The sequence below is a fragment of the Coptis chinensis genome, chromosome 3 (genome assembly GCF_015680905.1).
Source record: "Coptis chinensis isolate HL-2020 chromosome 3, ASM1568090v1, whole genome shotgun sequence".
Lineage (NCBI taxonomy): Eukaryota > Viridiplantae > Streptophyta > Magnoliopsida > Ranunculales > Ranunculaceae > Coptis > Coptis chinensis.
In genome coordinates this window covers 74384648-74407310 of record NC_141458.1, presented here as the reverse complement: position 1 = coordinate 74407310, position 22663 = coordinate 74384648, and the positions used below count along the sequence as shown (strand labels likewise).

The 22663-nt window shown below is 36.0% G+C and overlaps 1 pseudogene; it reads left to right on the top strand.

Annotated features, from left to right (window-relative positions):
- Positions 1–15707: 15707 nt before the first annotated feature.
- LOC147510766 (uncharacterized) lies at positions 15708–21113 on the top strand (annotated as a pseudogene).
- The last annotated feature ends 1550 nt before the right edge of the window (positions 21114–22663 follow it).

Genomic DNA, 22663 nt, shown 5'->3' with positions numbered 1-22663 from the left:
TACTGTTCATCATAAGAAATCAATCAAAAACCAAGTTTTATTTCTACTTTTTCGTTTTTCTTTTTATCACTAACTATTACAAACAAGTTCCACTGTTTTCTCCTACTCAATTACAAAATCCGGGCTCGGAGTCAACTACTCGTTAGAAATGAACTAGACTTCGAAAAAATCGCACATACTTCTGTTGAGGTGGTTGGGTAGTCGCCCGCCGGCGCCGGTGGACGACGGTCATCTTTTGCCTATTTGATGAGCTCCTCTCCACCTTTGTTGTCCCATAGCCTGATTTGTAAAAAAAGTATCTCAGTACAGAGAAACAATAAAAATAAAATGACAAAAAATTGAAAAAAAAATAGAAATTGAGAGATGAGAATGATGCTCCCATCTTAGATTCTCAACCAATCACTCTCACTCCTTCAATCTATGACGGTAGGCCATTTGAAACTTCAGTAGTGGTGTAAGTATACTTTACAAGAGTTTAGATTAAAAGTTGAAGTTCATCCTAAATTGTTTAGAGTTTGAGTGAGGGAGATATGAAGAAGAAAGGTAGACTCTTGAATATTAGAATGGTTCTAAGCTATTGAACTTGAAAGCTTTGATTGGTTGATTGAAATGACTTGAAAACAAGAAAGGAAGATTGATTAAAACATTGAAATGAAAGCAACAAACAAGATTGAAGATTAAAACAAAGAACAAATAACAAGTTTGATTGAAAGAAAGAAAAGGAAATAATAAGTTGATTGAAATAAAATAAAACAACAAGAAATTAAAGACATGAATTGAAAAAAAAAAGACAAGAAAATAAACAACCCAAGTGGTTTGGATCCAAAGACAATGGATGAGTTCTCTCTCCCTTGATTTTTGTTTATATACCCCTACTTTTGCCATTTACAGATTTGCCTTCATCCATTATAAACTAGACACCTCACCCCTCTCACTTTTGCTTTTTCTTTTTGGTTCCTTTTTGACCAAGATAGGTACTCCTTAACCTAGAAAAGATAGTAAAAGCTATGAGTTATCTTTTCGTTAAGCGTAAGAGGGACTGTAATGCAGTAATATACGGGTAATAAAATGCATATTTGGGAGCTGAGTACTCCTCCAGAAAAGGACAAAAATATAGCCATGAGGATTTAGAGTAATCAGTTACCAGATCCCGGTAGACTAACTACTTTCCTCACTCCCTTCCCCTAGATTCATCGTGAGTGAGATTCTTGGTAGTACACCACTTGGTGAAGTGACTGCCTACTCTTCTGAAAAGTGTAGTAGAGCCATCCTAGTCTTGCGCCTAATTGTTCCCCTTAACAGGGCATAGTAAATTATAGACCAAAACAAATACTTTTAAAAAAAATAAAAAATAAAAATGAATTTCTATTGTTTGTGCATCATCATTGATTGAGCCATCATGTCATATCAATATACATTCCATCATGGAATTATAATGCAAACCCAGAACCTTGTTCTTTTTGCGGTAGTCCTTATCACTGGTTATCCCATTGTCCATCATATACCAAATTCGAGTCTACTATGAACCTCAATTTTTAAATTTTCCTAGTACCCCATATACTCAAGAGTTTGCTAATCATGTCGACAATTCATGGAGTTCCACCAAAAATAGTCAACCACCATTCATATATCCACCAGGTCAGTCAGAGTACGGTTTCACCCAAAACCCATTACCATTCACATCACCATCCATATCAAATTCATATCCCACACCACCATCCATCACATACCAACTCTACCAGGAAATGGCCAAGCAAACAATACTAACTCAGCAAATAGCAACTACTATACCTTATGTTTTCTCCAATCCAATTCAAAAGTTTCCACATCTGAGACTAATATTCTTCCCACCAGTCCAGAACCCAACCAACAAGAGAAACAAGGTGTTACTATAACAAAGCCCATTGCTAAAGCCCATCCTGATATTAATGACCAATTAAAATCCCATCACCATCCACCTAACTATCGTGAGAATTCTAGATTTTATGAGAATGACTATATGCCCGAAGTCACAGTTTCTCTCACATGCCTTAACACATCATCACCCATAAAGGAGAAAACTCTGACCTGAAGAAACTCAAGATCATATATTGGACTCGACACACTTGGAAATTGGCATTGAGAAAATATATGAAAATCTAGGCAGAGAGGATAAAGAAAATGAAGTGCTTGGAAAAGAGGGAATACAATTTATGGTGGAAAGTGGATTTCAATTTAGTTTGGCCGCTAAAGACTTATCGATGGAACAATTTTGTGATATCCTTACTATTGCAGATATGAACCACAAACTTGTGGAAACGCCAAAACTAGATGAAGAATTCTTTGAGTCCTCGAGATCATGTGAAGAACCACCACCCAACCATCACCATCCCAATTTAACACCTCTTGAAATCCAACCTCCATTCATAAAACATCCACCAATTTATGAGGACTGCACCACAAAACTATTTCAAATTTGCACTTAAGCCAATTGCCTTTGAGATCATTGAAGTTGTAGATTGTAGAAAGTATACTTCAAAGATTTGTATGAAGTTGAAGTTCATCCTTAATTGTTTAGAGTTGAGAGATTAGGAGTTTAGGGAAGAAGGTAGACTCTTAGTTTAGGACTTGCCTAGTTTAGTTGTGAATGAAAACATTGAAAAACAAGTTGTTGAAGATTAAAATGACTCAAAACATTGAAAGCAAATGATTGAATGAAAGATTGAAACAAGAAGAACAAGGAAATATTGATTGATTGAAATAAACAGGATAAAATAACAAGATTGAAATACAACAAAATGAAGAATAATAAAGTAAAACTTGAATTGAAAAACAAGACTAGAAAAGTAAAGCAAACCAAATAGTTTGAATCCTAATACAATGGATGAGTTCTCTCTCCTTTGCTTTTTGATTATATACCCCTCTTTTTACCAATTACATATTTGCCCTCATCCATTCTAAACTAGACACCTCACCCCTTTTACTTTTGCTTTTGATTTTGATTTATGGGTGCCTTCTTGACCAAGATAGGTTTAGGGATAAGTCTTCATAATTTGAGATAAGGGCCTCCATCTTTGGTCTTATAATTTGAGTTCTCTAACTATTAACTTTGAATATTGACTTTGACTGTTGACTTTGACCAGTTGACTTGACTTTTTCAGCATTTTTCCATAGCAGCTACTGGTCTTCATAATAAGCGTGATTAATGATCCTTTTGGTGCTAAGATGCATATTTTATGATAAGTGATCTAAAATACTCCTTAACCTGAAAAAGACAGTAAAAGCTATTAGTTCTCTTTTCATTAAGCGTAAAAGGGACTATAATGCATTAATAAAGGGGTAATAAAATGCATATTTGGCAGCTTATCACCACCCCCAAATAGCATCTTGCTTGTCCTCAAGCAAGGATGAGACAAAAAACTAAGATCACAAATATGTAATTTATTATCAACTAAACATCTCGTTTCGCATAGTGCAATTGCATTGACCATATGCAATAAGGCCTTAACCACTAGGAAATCCATAGGGGACGAGCTTTAAGCCTCATGAGAGTTTTCCAGTGAAGGTACTCACAAACTTCTTCTATTTCATACAAAGAGTCTTGTTTTCTTATTTAATCTCAGATGTCAATACATCTCATTAGCGGTGATTAAGGAAAAACTCCTTTGAACTTACAATAACACATGTACAATAATTTATTTATCTAAAGATAAATGTTCAAAACATGAGCAATGAAATACAAAAGCAGAGTTATTTTTGAGACTTTTGGAGAGCGTCCTTAAGGTGGGTTTGTAGGAACCGTTATTCAGAATGCAAATATTTCTACAAACCGTGAGAACCCACGCGTAGCGGAATCAATGGGGTTCGCGGTTTTGGATAGGAAAACATACCTTTGAATCTGATTTAGATAACTCTGAGAATCCAATCTTTATCAAATCCAAAATCAACCCCTTGATCTTCTATTGTATTCCTTTAGAATAGATTGGACATTGTGTGGACAACGATCTACCAACCCCCTTCTTTCTCTCAAGATCAGAAATGAATTCAAATCTACTTTTCTTGCCTCTTTTTCTAATCTAGTGAATATTGAATTTCGGCCAGAGAGAAAAAGTATTCTATTTATAGGCTACAACAGGGACCATGAGGAGAAGTTAGGGTTAGGCCTCCTGACGGGCTTGGGCTTCCCATGTTCTCCCCGAACACACGGCCCAAGTCTGTCAACAAATGGCTTATTCCACTAAAGGCTATTGTTGTAGCGCCCTAATCCCAAATTACATGTCAGCGTTTATGGGCTCCATATTATATGCTCATTGATCTCCCCGTATTTAAGATATCGAATGTCCGTTGATTAAGTCAAGTTACTGACAACTACATTAATCAACTTCTTATGTCCTTGAGTAGTACCACACAACCTCATTGTCATGTCGGAATAAATCCACCTGTAGGGTTTACATGACAATCTTTTGAGTTCCTCAAGGGGACATCATCAACCCGACTTCTTGCGGGACACAGATTCCTTCTATTATCAACAGCATACCTTATGTACAATGTCATTATCCAATCCATCGAGTTTGTTGATTCACAAATGAATCTCACTCATTGATAATTTAAAGCAATGTACAATGCATGTAAGTGCCCGTTATTATATCCAGATTAGGAGGACAAGCATCCATAATAACAAAGGCATTTGTTCTCTTATATAGTCAGTATAAGGATAAACAACCTCACTTAGTCCTGTTCAATACACACAAAGTGTACTAGTGTAATCCTATAGTCAAGATAGACTAATACTATATTATACTACAACCGTACCAATGGTTTGTCCAAATCCATCTAGGTTATGAACAATTACTTATACTTTATAAGGTACTGATGATATGATCTTCTGTGTGTTCACACCATATCATCTACAACATAAATTATTAGACACATGCATATAACTAATAACATATATAATATGCATAACATTTGCCTATATGATTCTGATTCAAAATATAAAGAATTAGAGTTAATACAAAAGTAATACTTTTAGTATATAACCCTATTAGGGTTCTCACAAGGATATGTTGCAATCACAACTCTCTGATAGATTCACTCAAGTTTAATTCTCTCAAGTGTTGAGGGCACTTATATTCCTTACATACTCAAATGACGTCCAAAGGAACCGGGGTCGATTGATCACAGTTGCCACTTACTATCACACCATCCTATTCCTAATTGAGCTAGAGGTCTTTTTTAGGAGTTACGAGGCTAGGGTGATAGTCTAGAAAGAAAAAGGAAGGGAAAAACAAAATCTGATAAGTTGAGAAACTGGGATCTTCATGATACTTGTAACCAGAGAAGAACCTCATTTTGTTCTTCGCTTCCAAATTGTGATTCATTTTTTTAGCCCTTTGGCTTTATGACTCCATATGAATTTGAATTTTGGGAGTTTTAACTTGCTTTTGTTTCTCTTTTTGTTTTTTTTTTTGATATTGTTTCCTTTTGATTTTGAACTTTGGGAGATTCGATTTTTGACTCCTTAGAATTTTTTGGAGTTTTTTGTTTTTGATAGGTCTTTCTTTTCTTTTCGAAGCAACTAACTGATCTGTTTTTGTACAAGGTCTTCTCTTCTCTTTTTCTGATATCCATCTAGTTCTCAACTCGTCAGCTGTAAGCTTTTTATTGGGTTTTGAAGGTTAGGATTTTATGGTGAAGAATAAAAAGGCTTTTAGAAAAAGGTGAAGGCTCAAAAAGGGGTAACTAAAGGAAAAATCTATCTTTTTGGGTTTTTAACATTTATTTGGCTATATCGATCCAAAAAGGACCTAAATTCTCTCCTAGGATATGGTGTGATGATCAAGCAAGTGGATGTGTGGTCTTTCTATTCGGACATCCTTTATGTCATCACTCAATAATCATTTAGATGATGCTTTTGGCTAGATTCTCAAAGGATATGGAACTTAACTGTTCTAACCTTGGTCTCGAAAACTCACTGCTATATACATACAAATGCTGATGCATACCATTCATGAAAAGATGCAGAAACTATTATGCGTATATTAGTCTGAGTTCGAAGAACAAATATTTACTCTGCTGCTATAATGAGACTATTTATTCATCATAGAAAAAGGAAACAAGACTTTTAATACTAACCAGTAAAATATTTTAGGACTTTTTCAAATTTTTTTGAGGGAAGAAATATACTATTATATACTATATAGATAATGCATAGTTTTTGCAAAATAATATTATACCACCCCCAAAGAAAAATATGCTTTGTCCTCAAAGTATGAAGAGATAAAGAAAAAGATTACCATAAAAATATGAGCAAAAATGGCGATACCTCTGTATTATGTTATTCATGATGAAAATGTACCACCCCCAAATAGGTTTGGGGCGTGGGTTATTTGATATAGAACGAGAAATACATGATTTATTATACTATGGATAATTATTCTACTATGAATCTTTTTGGGTTTTTGTGTTTTTGAAAACTTATGCAAATGCAGAAAAAAATGAAAAAATAAAAAAAATCAGAAAATTTTGGCATGATGTATTTGTATTACCTTTTACTCATATACCAAATTCCTCAAGTAGATAATAATATATATAATCTAACTTATACTATGTCATACATGTGAAAAGAAAAATACAAATAAATATATCTAACTATACGAACCCTAGGGAGATTTCCTAATCAAAATTCATGCGTGACTCATCACATCATCTAGAAGATCGTTCTCTTTGATGACGGGTCTTAGCATGTCTATCACTCCGCGGAAGCGCATCTCGAATGCTCTGTAGTGTTCTAGTGACACTGTACTAGAAGCGTCTCTGCTTCTGCTGGAAAGACTACTTCCTCCCTGATGTTCTGCTGAGTTGCCATGATATCTTGTTGTGTACGCCTGAGCTGGCTGACTTGCTAAGCCAGAATCCTCTGGCCTCTATGGAGGAAGTGAATTTTGTCCATGGGCTGGGTGAACACTCGGGTGGCACCTTTAGCGAAGTAGTTTACTCACTCTGTAGGCTGCACTTGCTCGGCTGCTCTAGTGGTAGGGGGCATAGATGGGACCTAAGGTAGCATCCCTGACCTCTACTAAGGCGTCCGGTACTTCAAAGCCCCAGTGCTGCATGATCTTTGTGACCAGCACCGGTAAAGGGGTTGTCGACTTCTTAGGTTTGCAGAGTTGCTCAAAAAGGAAGGAAACGATGCAAAAACCATTCTTCTGCTCTTGAAGAATCCATAAAAGATTGAGCATCGCCTTACCTATATCCGAAGGTTTGGCTGAGCCTAGCAGGTTGTAGGATGTCCACTGAGATACTGCTAGCTAGTTCTTTCATAGCAAACTCTGAAATGAACAGTGAGACTTGGGGTTTTTCACCCCCTCAAGAAGAGTCTCAGCCATGAGAACGTCAATTGTCTTGTTATCTGGGGACTATTCCATCTGAACATAAGCTTTCAGAGGAATCCCTAGAACAACACTCACCACCTCTTTGGTGAGCTCTAGCGTTCTGCCATACTTAACAACCTCGTCGCATTCATTCTCCCCTCTAACCATGAAAATATAAAATGAAAGCATAAGAGAAGGAGAATAAACCACTTCTACCATCACAACTGATTCCCATCCTATTCTCCTTATCTCTGCCTTGAAGTGCACTTCAAACAGGTCGGAATAGAAGAGGTCTTGAAAATTTTGCTCCAACATGATTTTTAGAACTCGAGCCATTTTAAAGTAGGAATTTATTAAATTTGAGTTGTGATTTGGAATGGGGGTTGAAAATGGAGCAGGTTGTGAAAATTTTGGGTGGTGGTGTGTTGAGGTGAGGTCGCGGTCGCGAGTCGAATAGGGGCGATCGTGAGTTGGTGTGGGCGGCTAGGGTTGGGGATTTTTCGATCGAGAAGATTACTATGGGCAGTTGCGAGTTATATATATGGGTTGATGGCACGTGCGAGGCACGTGCCTTTTTAAGAAACTCAAAATTTTGGCCCAAGCCCATATGAACAAAGGAAATTCTACTAGACCAAAATAGGATATTATTAACGTTCGAGTTTTTTGCTTAGTAACGGTTTTAAAGTGTAACTATGTTCCTAACATTTTATATGCGTTAAAATTATATATAAAGTGTTAGGTTAATTTTGACTGATTTGAGAATTAATTTGTTACGTTTTTAAACTGTTTCCTTCGACCAGAAAACGTAAAGAAATCATGAATTATAAATATAATATTAAAATAATAGCTAAATTAGAATTTAAGATTACTAAATAAGAATTTTCGGTGAGAGGGAAAGACCAAAATGATCGCGCTCTTCTCTCCTATTTCTCTTTTCATCGCCTCTCTCTTATATCATCTCATCTCTCATATTTTTAATCGTTCCACAACTTTTAGGAGTCAGCACCGGTCGCCGCTACTGCCGTTATTAGGTAATGTCCTTCCTTTGCCTTCTTCTTCTATGGTTTTCTATTTTTCATCATCTCATATCTCTTTTTTGATTTTTCACACTACTACTAGGTGATATCACAACTGAAATTAACTTGGGTGTTAGTTGCTCCAGTTATAACCAAAGGTGCGATTTTTATTACTTGTGTTATTCCTTAAAAAATTCGATTTTGTGGTTTGATTTTGCTCCTCTATATGTAATTAGTAATTAATGCTGAGAATTAAAATTACTTATTTTAGTTATGTTATGATTTATATTTTTCCTGGTTTGTGATTTATATGTGCAAGAGATTGCCAGAGCACAAAAGCAAGAACTTTTTTTTTTTTATTTCCTGCAGACGCTATAAAGAGAAGAAGGAAGAAGTGGAGCCAGAGGCTGATCCAGAATGAGATCAAAGGATTGTATTTGCGTATCAGGTACCTGGTTTATTTTCCAATTCATGTTTATGCTTATTTTTATCATTCTTTCTACTCAATTCTCAGAGTTTAAGCTTTGTTTGACATATTTCTTTAAAGGTAGATGAAAAAGACATGTTTTAATTCTTTTCAAGGGCTGGCAAGGTTAGTAGGGGTGATCTTTTTTAGCATATCATATTACCTCTTAATATAGTGGATTGTAAATATTTTCTGAGTGTTCATTTGAGATCATTTCCAATTTACTAGATTATGAATTGAATAGTTTGTCCTATATTGGTTAAGTGAATATTCGAATAGAGAGCATGATTTATCAAACCTTTGATCTGTTTGCAATTTTGTGTAATGTACTAGGAGGCGATGCCCAATTTTCATTTCCTCCATGAAAGAGCCTGTAGATATATGGACTGCCAGTGGAGATAATAATGACATAGAAAGAGATCATTGGTCAAACATGTTTTGTGCTCCAAATATATTTCGTAGTAACTACAAAATGGGGTGGCTTCATCTGTAGTGGGTGGCTCGAAAAAGATACAATGGGGGCCTTTGAAGAAGACACAAATGACCTAAGAACAACTTAGGCCAACTGCAAAGAGCATGAGAAAGAGTTCACACCTTAGAGGGTTCCCAGGAAAAACACAGTAAGGTTAATAGAAGTTTTCCATCTGCACCTTACGAAGATATTAATTAGAGTAGCTATCTAAACTCTGTAGTGGGGGTTTCTTAAAGTCATTTTTTACAGAAGCAATATGGTAAATGAGGTGGTTTGCTAAAATGAGGTGAGTGAGTGACTAGTCATTTAAAATTTCCAAACAATGTGTAAATTATCACAAAAAATCTAAGTAATTTTGGAAAGTTATAGAAATAACGCACAATGTGGGCTTTATGTTGTCTTTCTTTAATCTTCTTAATCTGTGATTTGAGGCTTAGTATTTGCAATTAAAATTTCAATATCTGAAGCTTAATTCTTAAATGCATGTGCCTTAAATGACTCTAACGTGTATGCCCAGAGTCGTACACATATTGGTACTTGACATATTCTTACACTTCTTATTGCATTGGTTCTTATGTGTCCTTTCTGAATCCTAAGTTGAAGATTATGTTGTGGTTTTAGCATTTTTTATTTATTTATTTGTTAGGGTTTAATTTTGCACTTAAAACGTACAGGCAATCAATAGGCTGCCTCTCATGGTGCAATAACATTAACTATAAAGTATCTTTGTCAGGAGGTCATCTTTTCGTAAGTTGGAGTTTTTGAAAATGTTACTGTGCATGCTCACTTGTTGTCTTTTTAACAAGCTTACTTTGATCATTTTAGGTATAAGATGTGCGCCTCATTATGGACCGTAATTCAAGACGTTCGAAGGGAGTTGGGTTAGTTTCTTGTCTTTCTTAATGGAGAATTTTTATAATGAGATTTTTGGGTGTTCTAGTTGTGGATCTGTAGTTAGCATGGAAGAATTTTTTGTGCAGAATGCAACTCATTTATGGTTTCTGACGTTTTTAAGGGCACAAGTCTACAACATGTGTTGCATGGGTACGCTGATATTTCCTGCACGGGTTTTGCGTTCTATAGGAGAGTAAGATATCAAGGATCTTGGTGATTTCACGGTCTGTGTTATCTCTTGTTTTGGTTGTGAACTTGCCATTGATCTTTCCAGCTAAGTGAATTTAATATTCTGTTGGTATTTATCAAGCATTTGTTTAATCGTATTGCAGGCTAACCCGGATTATAAAGGTATGTCATCATTGTAGGCCTAGGGAGGTGACTCTCTCTCTCTCTATCTCTCCCAATAGGCTTCTTTTATTTTTGTGGTCCCTTTTATGACTTTATTTAATTTGCTTGCAGGTCCTGCTTGGTATTGATTCACACACATGCAATGCTGGTGCATTTGGCTAGTTCGCCAATGGAATTGGAAACACTGATGCCGGTTTTGTTATGGGTGCTGGAAAATTCCTTAAGCTATGTTCGTGATTTCTTTGTAGCTTATTGATATTCCAATCCCATCCAGTCAAGCTATGTATGAAAGCATAAAAACCGTTTAAACCTAAGTAAGATGGACATTTCATATTCTTGAACCCCCCCCCCCCCTAAAAAAAAATCTTCTCCACTCCGCTCATGCCCCCATTGCAATGCAGTATACTAGTGTATTTAAATTATGATGCTGCAAAACAATCTACTCAAAACTAACACTGCTACTATTTTCTTTCTTATTTTTTTATGTCTTAAGGGGATTGCAAGAAGACTATTCATTTGTGGGAGCTTTTGTCTAGTGGAACATGAAAGTAGAATCTACTCCTTTTGTTGGGCATGCCGGAAGTGTTGAGGATCTCTAGGTACACTCTAACTTGATTAACAAAACTTATTCATTTTTTTGTGTGGGTGTTTTAATGCAGTAAGTCCTCAATTTGAAGTCTATTTCGTTCTAAAAGTTGTCTAAATCCCTTCAAGCAGTGGAGCCCTACCAAAGCTAATGTTTTTGTGTCATGTTCTGTGGATGGTATGTTGCCATATGGGATACCCGTTTGGGAAAAACACTTGCAGTTTCTATTAAGGCACATAAAGTAGATGTGAATGTTATCTCATGGAACCGGTAATTTTAATATATTATGTTTCCAGCATTCTCTCATGTATCTTTCTTTTTACCTTTAGATTGACCTTGTACTTGCATAATCATGAATAGGCTAGCATGACAGTGTCATTTCTTTTGGTGTAATTATTTTGTGGGTTTTGACTGAGCAAGCATGGTTTGATATTTGTCTTTGATAAAGTGAATGTGCTAGTTCTGACTTTTTGTGTTGTGTATATCCTATGAAATTAACTCGGTTAAAGATAAAAGTAAAGTTGAATGTAGTTATTTTGTATAATCGTGTATATGTTACTTTAGTTATTTTTTTAGGGAACTAGCTTTAGTGTTCCGTGTTGGAACGTAGATGGAGAGCAGCAATATGAGACCTAGTAGTTAATGAAAGGTAAGATCTTTGTGTGGTTTTCTTTCGTTTTATATGTGACAATTGTATGTAGATGTTGGAATATTCATGAGTTTTGTTTTGGAAGATGGATTCTTACATGTGAGTAGTGTGGAGGTATGGTGTATATATATTCAAAGTGTGGTATCTCTGGTTGGAACTAATAGAGGTGTATAACACTGATATAAGTGGAAGTGATGTATATGTGGTTTTCATTTTAATTTTGTTATATAAATAACAGTGATATAAGTGGAAGTGATGTATATAATTTATAGTGTCCTTTTGATTCGAGGATTAGTTATTTGACTTAACTGGCATTGGTCAAGATGGTTAAGTATCTAGTTCTATGAATCAATATATATTTGAGTAGTTGGGTTTACGACCGAGGTCTGAGGTTTTAATATATGTTATGAAAGTATATTATGTGATTTTCAGGTTATGACAGGATTTATGTTTATGAAATATTGAAAATACAGAGGAGATTCTGCCGAAATTTTTATGTCTTTCGTCAAGGTGTCTGACAAAATTATAGGGTTTTGGGGCATTACATAAACTTTCAATACTATGCTTCTATTGCTACTAGTCTACTACCATACTCTCTTTTCTGAATTCTATAGTTTGAGTATAAGGAGCTACTACTTAAGAATAAGATATAAGATATAAGTATATATCTATACATATTTGTTTTCTACTGCCTAACTCCTTTTTATTTATTTCTATTGGTGTATAAGATGAAAATGACTTTTCTGATGATACCATCCCAAAGTCATCCCCTGATGCTTGCAACTATTGAAGGTGGGAGTTCTGTACAAATGACGTGAGAGCTTGAGTTTAGGGACAAGTCCCATTTATTTGGAAAATAATGTATATTAATTCATTCGTGGCAAGTCCTATTTATGAAAAGACGTTATGGTGATGTTATTTTAATAAAAGATTATGTGATTTGATGTACTTGTGAGATTTCTTGTTTATGTTATGGACGATTGTAGAATACCCAATAAGTGGGGACATCTTTATGTAGGTTAGTAGTCTCCCAAAAAGGGTGGTTTTGGGGGAAATTATTTTTTTTACATACGAAATAGTTTTGTAACGATGGAAAACCGTAACTAAGCTTTGTATGAAGTAACGCTTACGAAGCAACAAAACCGTTACCAAAACGTTACAAATTCTATAAATCAATTACACAAAAAACGTTACTAACTTTCTAAAACCGTTACTGTTGTTAGAAAAGAGTAACACAAAAAAGCATTACTAATTCTATAAAACCGTTACTGTTGTTAGAAAAGAGTAACGGTAAAAAAATTACTAACTCTATAAAAGTGTTACTATTAGTAGAAAAGAGTAACAAAATTACGCAGATAAAACTGTTAGTAAATATTTTTAGTTACAGAAAAAACCGTTACAATAAATAATTATGTAATGGTTCTAAACCGTTATGAATATTAATAACGAATTAGAAACGCCAAAATGGTGACGCAAAAAAACTGTTACAAATAGTTTTAGTAACGGTTTCTGACCGTTAGGAATGTTGATAAGCACGTAAATGTTATATTATTTACGCCCAATTTTATATCAGTTAGTCTGTTTATTTTATTCAGTTGATTAAGTTAGCGTATTTTCGGTGATATTGCAGGAATTAGAGTAACTTGATTAATTATGTCGATATTGGAAAGAATTGAGATATCAGTGCATGATTTTAGTTGGTACACGAAAGAGCAACGGAGAATTGGGTAATTATTTGGTTGGGCCGAAATAAAAGAATGAAAAGCGAAAGGACCATGAACTTAAGTGGGCACGTAACCAGCGGGAGTTGAGTTTAAGCCCATGTGCTGAAGACCGGACCACCCATGTTCATCTAATTAGACCAGCCCATAACCAAACATCAAAGCCCACACAACTAACTAATGGCCACACCATTTCCTGTCCACCCGAGAAGCACCATATCCAAACATTAGTTTCCTTCTCCATTTCTCACGAACAGAAAACACATCCTTCTTTTCCGGCAATAATAACCAAACATCTAAGCTAACCAAGCTACGCATGCTACCATCCATTTCTATCCCCGCACCACCAGATCACCACCTTCGATTCTCCATCTCAAATTCACACAAATAGGAAAACCCATCCCTTAAATCCCGACTTATTCGATTGAACCCCGAACCAATCGAGCACTACACATCCTACCATTCTTCCATACGTCCACTTTCACTTGATCAACACTCTATATTCTCGATTGCACTAAAACCCAACAGGAAACAAAAGACTGACTTCCACTCAAACTGATCCAATCCCGAATCTCTTGCCACCGAATTAGACAATTCCAATTCTAATCAAACACTGCCCTAACCAAACCTCTATATATACAAGGGGAAACAAAGAGAAGGGGGCGCTCCAGGATATCCAGAAGACAGAATAGAACACCAAAGAACGAAGAACCGAAGAGCGAGAATTGGAGGGAGAAGAAGTAAGGCGAAGCGGAAGTTGCTGTCGACATGAGTTTTTCCTCACCTTACTTTATTTTCAGTTCGATTATTATGTGCAGCTAAACTATTAGCTAGGGCTAAGATGAAGCCCTAGCCTTGATATTATTATTTTGAGTTTGGGTTTTGATGATTTCACTTAGATGTTAACTGATTAATCTTCGTTCAATATATTCACGATTGATAGTAGTTTATTCTTTCACTTTGTATGTCATGCATCCTTAGTCGTTTGAATATATATTGTTATTGATCAAAGCTTGATTTAATTGCACATATTAAATTTAGATATTATTCGTGCCGTAAAAAGACGAGTAATCTTTTACGTTTAATCTTTAGTGCTGAATTTTGAAAGATGCTTTTATGTAAAAATAGTATTGTCACGATAAAATCCCGAGAAACACTGAATTCTTATTCAGATGTTTCTCGTATTAATTTGAAACATTGAAACCTAATCTTAAAATATTTACTAAAAGGTTTAGTGGCGGAATCTAAAGTTCTAGTATTTCTCTCCAATCTTTCGTTTAATTTCAATTGTTTAATTTATTATTTTCGTAAACATAGTTAAAATAATTAGGTTTAGTTAATAGCAATTCCAAATTTCTATAAAACAACATTGTCGAATTAGGTTAGGTAATATTTTAGTATTCAATTGTCCCTAAATAGCAATCCCTGTGGGATCGACCCGTTTGCCGCAACTATTTTCAACGATAGTTGGCGTTGCTGCTAGGGATTGCAGTAGTGCAATCAAGTTTTAGGGTCTTAACGTAATTCATAGTTTAGGTTTAGTCGTAGTTTAGTTTTATTCCGTAGTCTAAGTGTTTGCTTTTGATTTTTACAGGTTTAAATATATATATATATATTAGAGCATACAATTTTGAAGCTTAATAGAGAAGAATCAAAGGAGCTTGCTTGTCGTCACTCGACATCGCAAGTGGCCCTTGAAGGCTCACGCCGGAGGTACGCTTTTAACTTTGTGGGGTTGAACTTGTGTGTTTGTCTATTTTCATATTTTTTCTTGCATTTAGGATTGGTTAAGTCACCTTTGACACGCCTTAGGCATATTGCATTAGGACAGGTTTTAGCCCGCTCACTAAGAAAGCTCGTTTGACACGTGGATCGAGTGACGGTGCTTTTAGCACAAGAACTGGGAATCGTGTTATATGGGTTTAAGAGCACTTATTTTAAACCTTCATTAAAAATTCAATTCGGTTTGAGATTTGTTGCTTATTTTCTGTGATTGTGCATCATCCCGCATCTTTCATTTTACGTCCGTTGTCTTTCATTGTAGAGTTAGGTTTTCATCATCTAGAGTCAGAGGTTGTGTATGGTAGAAACCTGTTATGAAAATCTTGATATAGCACCTTTTGATCCGGAAATCGAAGGAACATTTCATAAGGGACCTACTAATCTAAACCAAGGCGAGTTAGAAAAACATTTGTTAGAAATGGCAGCAGAACCCGAAGTTAAAACCCTTAAGGACTACTATTATCCAGTCCTTAATTCTAATCCTTCTTGCATTGATTTGCCTGCGTGTGATGCTAATTTTGAGTTAAGGGCAGCCATCATAAACTTGCTTCCCCAGTTCCATGGTCTTGATTGTGAAGACCCTTATCTTCACATTAAGGAGTTCTTAGATATATGTGGTACTCTTAACTTCCCTAGAGTCCAACCAGAGATTATCAAACTCCGCCTCTTTCCTTTTTCATTGAAGGATAAGGCAAAGTTGTGGTTGAATTCCTTAGAGTCTAAGTCTATCATTACTTGGGATGAGTTGAACATTAAGTTTCTCATTAAATTCTTTCCCATGCACAAGACTACTAGCCTTCGGTGACAGATCATGCATTTTACTCAAAAAAAGAGTGAAGAGTTTTATATATGTTGGGAGAGATTTAAAGACCTTCTTTTGAGGTGTCCTCACCATAATTTTGTGAAATGGCAATTAGTGAAATTTTTCTTTGAGGGGTTGTCGATTTCACACCGTTAGTTTGTTGAGTCCCGAAGTGGGGCATATATCCTCTCTTTGTAGGAGGATGCAACTGGGAAACTTCTTGAGACAATCTCTGAAATTTCTCAGCAATGGGATTCTCCAAGGAGGGTCTATGATAGAAGTGTACAAGTTGCTTCTGAACCAAAGAAGGGTGGTGTTTATGAGGTGAGAGGCGATTTTGAGGTGAGTGCCAAATTAGCCAATCTTGCTAGGGAGGTGGAATCCTTGAAGTTAAAAGGGGAGAGTTCTCATGTCAAGTCAGTTAGTCAAGTATGTCAGCTATGTGCGAGTCCCACGCACACAGCCCAAACGTGTCCTTCTATCTCTACGTTCAATGAGTGTATAGTTGAACAAGCTAATGCACTTAACACATATAATAAGAAACCGTTTGGTGACCCTTACTCTAACACATATAACCCTGGATGGAGGAATCATCCCAATTTCTCATGGAAAAATGGGCCGCATCAAACTGATCTAGGGGTGTCACCTGTGAATCCTCCTTCCTAGTCATATGCTCAAGTTCATTCCAACCAGTTTCAGCAATACCAACAACCACCTCCACCATCTAAGAAACCATCTCTTGAGGACACTCTTAGTCTTTTCATGCAGAGTTCCCTTCAATTTCATCAAGACACCTAACAATTTCAAAAGGATACCCAACAGAGTTTGCATTCAAACGCGCAATCTATTGCGAAGTTGGAAATTCAAATGGGTCAAATTGCTAATACTTTGAATGAGAGGGAAAATGGTAGGTTTCCTAGTCAACCAGTGGCTAATCTAAAGGGACAGTACGAAATAAGCTCTAACTTGAGCCAAGAGCACCACCAGGAGCAAGCTAAGTCTATTACCGTTCTTAGAAGTGGTAAACATATTGATAATAGGGTTGAGATGCCTAGGGATGTTGAGGTCAGATCTGATCCTATAGAGTGTGAGGGCGAAAAGAGTGATATAAGTGGTTCTAATAGTCGTGATGCTTCTAAGAAGTGCTTAGAGCCTCCTACATCTTTTGAGTCTAGTCCTGTACCATCTTATATACCAAAAGCTCCTTTTCCTAAGAGGTTAGTTCAGGCTAAGAAAGGAAATACTTTTAATGAGATAATGAAGATGTTTAAGCAAGTTCATATTAATATTCCGTTACTGGATGCTATAAAATAAGTTCCTTCTTATGCCAAGTTTCTTAAGGATATGTGTACACAAAAACGTAAGTTGAATGTGCACAAGAAAGCTTTCCTTACTGAGCAAGTGAGTTCGATTATTCAAAACCGCACTCCACCTAAGTTTAGAGATCCAGGATGCCCTACTATTTCTTGTGTTATAGGTGATCATATGATTGAAAAGGCATTACTTGATTTGGGGGCTAGTGTTAATTTGTTACCTTATTCGGTTTACTTACAGCTTGGTCTTGGTAAATTGAAACCTACGCCGATTACACTTCAACTGGCGGATAGGTCTGTCAGGGTTCCACGTGGTATTGTTGAAGATGTTTTGATTCAGGTTGATAAATTTTATTTCCCAGCTGATTTTATTGTTCTAGAAACACAACCTGTTCAAGATCTTAAACACCATATTCCTGTCATCTTAGGTCGTCCGTTTTTGGCCACATCTAATGCTATCATTAACTGTCGTAATGGAGTGTTGAAGCTTTCTTTTGGTAATATGACTATAGAACTTAATGTGTTTAATGTGAGTCAATAACCTCCTAAACCTGATGATCTTTGGGATGTTAATCTTATTGACAGTATGGTTCACAAGACTTTCTTGGAAAGTTATTCTGATGACCCTCTTGAGTCTTGTTTAACTCACTTTGGTGTTGATTTTGATGTGGATAATTCTATTTGTGAAGTAAATGCTTTGCTTGATGCCACCCCAATCTTAGATACTAATAAGTGGAAAACCAAGGTAGAACATCTTTCTCCTTTTGAGTCTAAACCAGTTCCTTCTATAGAGAGTCCTCCTAAACTTGAGTTGGAACCATTACCTGATACTCTTAACTATGTCTTTTTGGGGCCTGATGAGACCTTGCTTGTTATTATTGCTTCTAATCTTGATAGTGAACAAGAGAGTAAATTGCTTAGGGTTCTTAGAGACCATAAGACAACTTTAAGGTGGACTATTGCTGATATTAACGGGATAAGCCCCACTGATTGTATGCATCATATTCATCTAGAGGAGAATGGTAAACCAACCCGTGAGTTCCAAAGATGGCTTAATCCTAACATGAGAGAGGTAATGAGAGCCGAGGTTCTCAAGTTGTTAGATGCGGGTATCATTTATCCCATCTCCGATAGTAAATGGGTGAGTCCGGTTTAGGTTGTCCCTAAGAAGTCTGGTATTACAGTAGTTAAGAATGCGAATGGCGAGTTAGTTTCTACCCGTATAACTACTGGGTGGCACTTTTGCATTGACTATCGTAAGTTGAATCTAGCCACTAGGAAATATCACTTTCCTCTTCCTTTTATTGACCAGATGCTTGAACGGTTAGCCGGTCATAAGTATTATTGTTTTCTCGATGGTTATTCAGGTTATTACCAAATATGTATTACACCTGAGGATCAAGAAAAGACTACATTTACTTGTCCTTTTGGAACTTTTGCCTACCGTCGTATGCCATTTGGGTTATGTAATGCACCCGGTACCTTCCAGAGATGCATACTTAGCATTCTTTCTGACATGGTAGAAAGGTTTCTTGAGGTGTTTATGGATGATTTCTCTGTCTTTGGTGATTCTTTTGATGATGGTTTGCACCATTTGGAATTAGTGTTAATTAGGTGCAAAGAGAATAATCTTGTGTTGAATTGGGAGAAGTGTCATTTTATGGTTCAACAGGGTATTGTTCTTGGTCATATTATTTCTACTAAAGGAATTGAGGTCGATAAAGCCAAGATTGATGTCATTTCTAGTCTTCCACCACCTAAGACTGTGAAAGATATTAGGTCTTTTTTAGGTCATGCTGGATTTTATAGGCGATTCATTAAGGACTTTAGCAAGATTTCTCGTCCCTTATGCAATTTACTTGGTAAGGACGTCGATTTTGTCTTTGATGATGATTGTTTGAAAGCTTTTGAGAAGCTTAAGCATTTATTGACTACCGCTCCTATCATACAACCACCTGATTAGAGTGTACCTTTTGAGTTAATGTGTGATGCGTCGGACTATGCTATTGGGGCTGTTTTAGGTCAACGGTTTGGTAAGTTGGCCCATGTAATTTATTATGCAAGTCGAACTTTTAATGATGCCCAAATGAATTACACTACAACCGAGAAGGAGTTGTTAGCTGTTGTGTTTGCTTTAGACAAGTTTAGGTCTTATCTCACAGGGTCTAAGGTTGTCGTGTTTACTGATCATTCGGCTTTGAAGTATCTTCTTTCTAAAAAGGATGCTAAAGTGCGTCTTATTCGTTGGGTCCTCTTATTACAAGAGTTTGACATTGAGATTAGGGATAAAAAGGGTATAGAGAACGTGGTCGCTGACCACTTGTCTAGGCTTATAGTAGAGTCTTCTACTAGTCTTTTGCCTTTGAATGAGTCCTTCCCAGATGAGCAACTTTTTTTTGTCTCCCAGTTGCCTTGGTATGCAGATATTGTTAATTATCTTGTTATAGGTCAGTTTCCTTCTCATTGGAGAAAACAAGATAAATCTAAGTTTCTTGCTGAGATTAGGTATTTTTTCTGGGATAACCCATACTTGTTTAAGTCATGCCCTGATCAGATTGTTAGGAGATGTGTTCCTGAGAGTAAGTTTTGTAGTATTCTCTCCTTTTGCCATGACCATGCATGTGGTGGTCACTTTGGTCCTAAGAAGACGGCTGCTAAGGTTTTGCAGCGTGGTTATTATTGGCCTACTCTCTTTAGAGATGCACATGAGTTTTGTTTAGGGTGTGATCGATGCCACCGTACGGCTAATATTTCCCATAGGAACATGATGCCTCTTTCCCCTATTTTGGTTGTTGAGCTTTTTGATGTGTGGGGTATAGACTTCATGGGTCCTTTTCCTCCTTCCTTTGGTTATCTTTATATCCTCGTCGCGGTAGATTATGTTTCTAAATGGGTTGAGGCGGTGCCATGTAAAATGAATGATCACAAGGTTGTAGTTAACTTTTTGAGATATAATATATTTTCTCATTTTGGTACTCCTCGTGCAATTATAAGTGATAATGGTACTCATTTTACAAATCGTGCGTTTGAATCTTTAATGAAAAAGTACTATATTACTCATAAACTTGCTACCCCATACCATCCCCAAACTAGTGGCCAAGTTGAAGTATCTAATAGGGAAATTAAACGGATTTTAGAAAAGACGGTACGACCTGACCGTAAGGATTGGTCTCAATGTCTTAATGATTCCCTTTGGGCTTATAGGACTGCTTATAAGACTCCCATTGGTATGTCTCCTTATAGGCTTGTGTTTGGGAAGGCATGTCATTTGCCTGTGGAATTAGAACATCGTGCTTTTTGGGCCATTAAAACTTTTAACTTTGACATGTGTAGAGCAGGTTCACAACGTAAGCTCCAATTGAATGAGTTAGCTAAGTTAAGGAATGAGGCATATGAGAATGCCAAGATTTACAAAGAGCGGACTAAGATTTTTCATGATAAATCTATTCTTCTCAAGTCTTTTGAACCTAATCAAAAAGTTTTGCTATATAATTCTCGTTTGCGTCTTTTTCCTGGTAAGTTACGTTCTAGGTGGACTGGTCCTTTCATTGTTAAAACTATTTTTCCTCATGGTGCTGTTGAGATAGAGGATCCTACGGATGGTCGTGTGTTTAAGGTTAATGGTGAACGCTTGAAACAGTATCTTGATGGTTTTGCTAATAAGGATGTGGAAGAGGTGGATCTTATTGATCCTGTTTATCATGACTGAATGAGTATGTTTGTTGTATTTTAGTAGTTTAGGTTTTGTTTTTCTTTTGTAAGAGTCGCTTCGCATTATTCCCAAATATTTCATTCTAGCCCCTAGTCTCCATTTGGGTTAACCAATGAGAAACATATCATTGTGATTTTCATGTTATGACAGGTTTTATATTTAAGAAATGTCGAAAATATAGAGGAGACTCAGTCGAATTTTTTTTTGAATTTTGGGGCATTCATTTTATGTTTCGTTGGTAGACAAAGTGCTCATCTAAGAATTGGGTGTGCGAAGCATTCGTCTGCTAGAGACGTTAACTGTAGCGCTTATGGGAGGCAACCCATGTTTTTATTTTTGTTGAGTCTTTTGTGCACGTGTATCATGCATTCCACTCTAGCACCTTTTCTCCGCCTTTTTGGAGACGTGTAACTCTATGGGATGAGACACGTGACACATTTTAGTCATTGTAGTAACTTGGTCCTCTTTTATATTATCATTGTTATATCTTTTGTGAGGTACTAATTTCTACAGGTGACTCAAAGATATTATTTTTCGTTTTTGGAAGCTCTTGGTAACCTCTTTCCTTATATACTTTTACTTGTCCATATTGTTATCGTTTAAATTACGCATCTATGTTAACATTGAGAACAATGTCTATAAGAAGTTTGGGGGTGGTAACAAAATGTTTGTTTAGCGAAAAATAAATATGTCCAACATGGTATGATTAATGGTGATTTTCTATGATGAGAAATTTAAAAAAAAAAATTGATTTCTAAAGCCACTGATTTTCAAGGAATCTATGAAGTTAAGAGTCACTTTTGAAGTTATTGTTGCTTTTAGACTATTTTCTACCTCTAGAAATAGATTTTGTTGATGAAAGTTTAAGCCAAAGTGGAATATGCACTATTAGCCACATGATACATGTCAAATTGAAGAGTAATTTAATCTCCTAGTGCACTAGAAATGGAATATAGAGACTTAACCCGTGAGACTTGAGCCTTTGAATTTCTTGGAGAGTCTTTACGTAAATTCAGAGTCCAAGTTGACTCATTCATTCTTCTGTGCTTAAATTTGTTGTATAGTCTCAGTTTTTTTCTTGTTTTGGTCGATCACGAAGTAACATCAACTGGGAAGATAGCCATTAGGTCTTGTAGTCTACTCGAAGCAGAATATCATACTGATAAGTCAAGTAGTAAGCCAATTAGCCTTTATCTATACCACGTAGTAGGATTTTCATGTTAACCCCTTTTGAGCCTTATATATTAAGCCTTTTCTTCTTAAACCAACTATCCTTAACCTAACTCCAAATAAGGATTGTAAACCCATATTATTAGCCGTACCTATATTTTTGAGGGTTTCTAAAGGACTAAAGAGAAAGCTAGAAGAAGAAGATTCTGAAGGGAAAATTTACTAAAGTCAAATGAAGAAAATCATTCCTTTTGCTCAAAGTGATTCAATAGAAAAAGAATGACAAGAAAAAAAAAAAAATATAAAATATAATATAATATATATATATATATATATAGTATGAAAAAAAAAAAAAAAAGAAAAAAAAAAAAATAAGA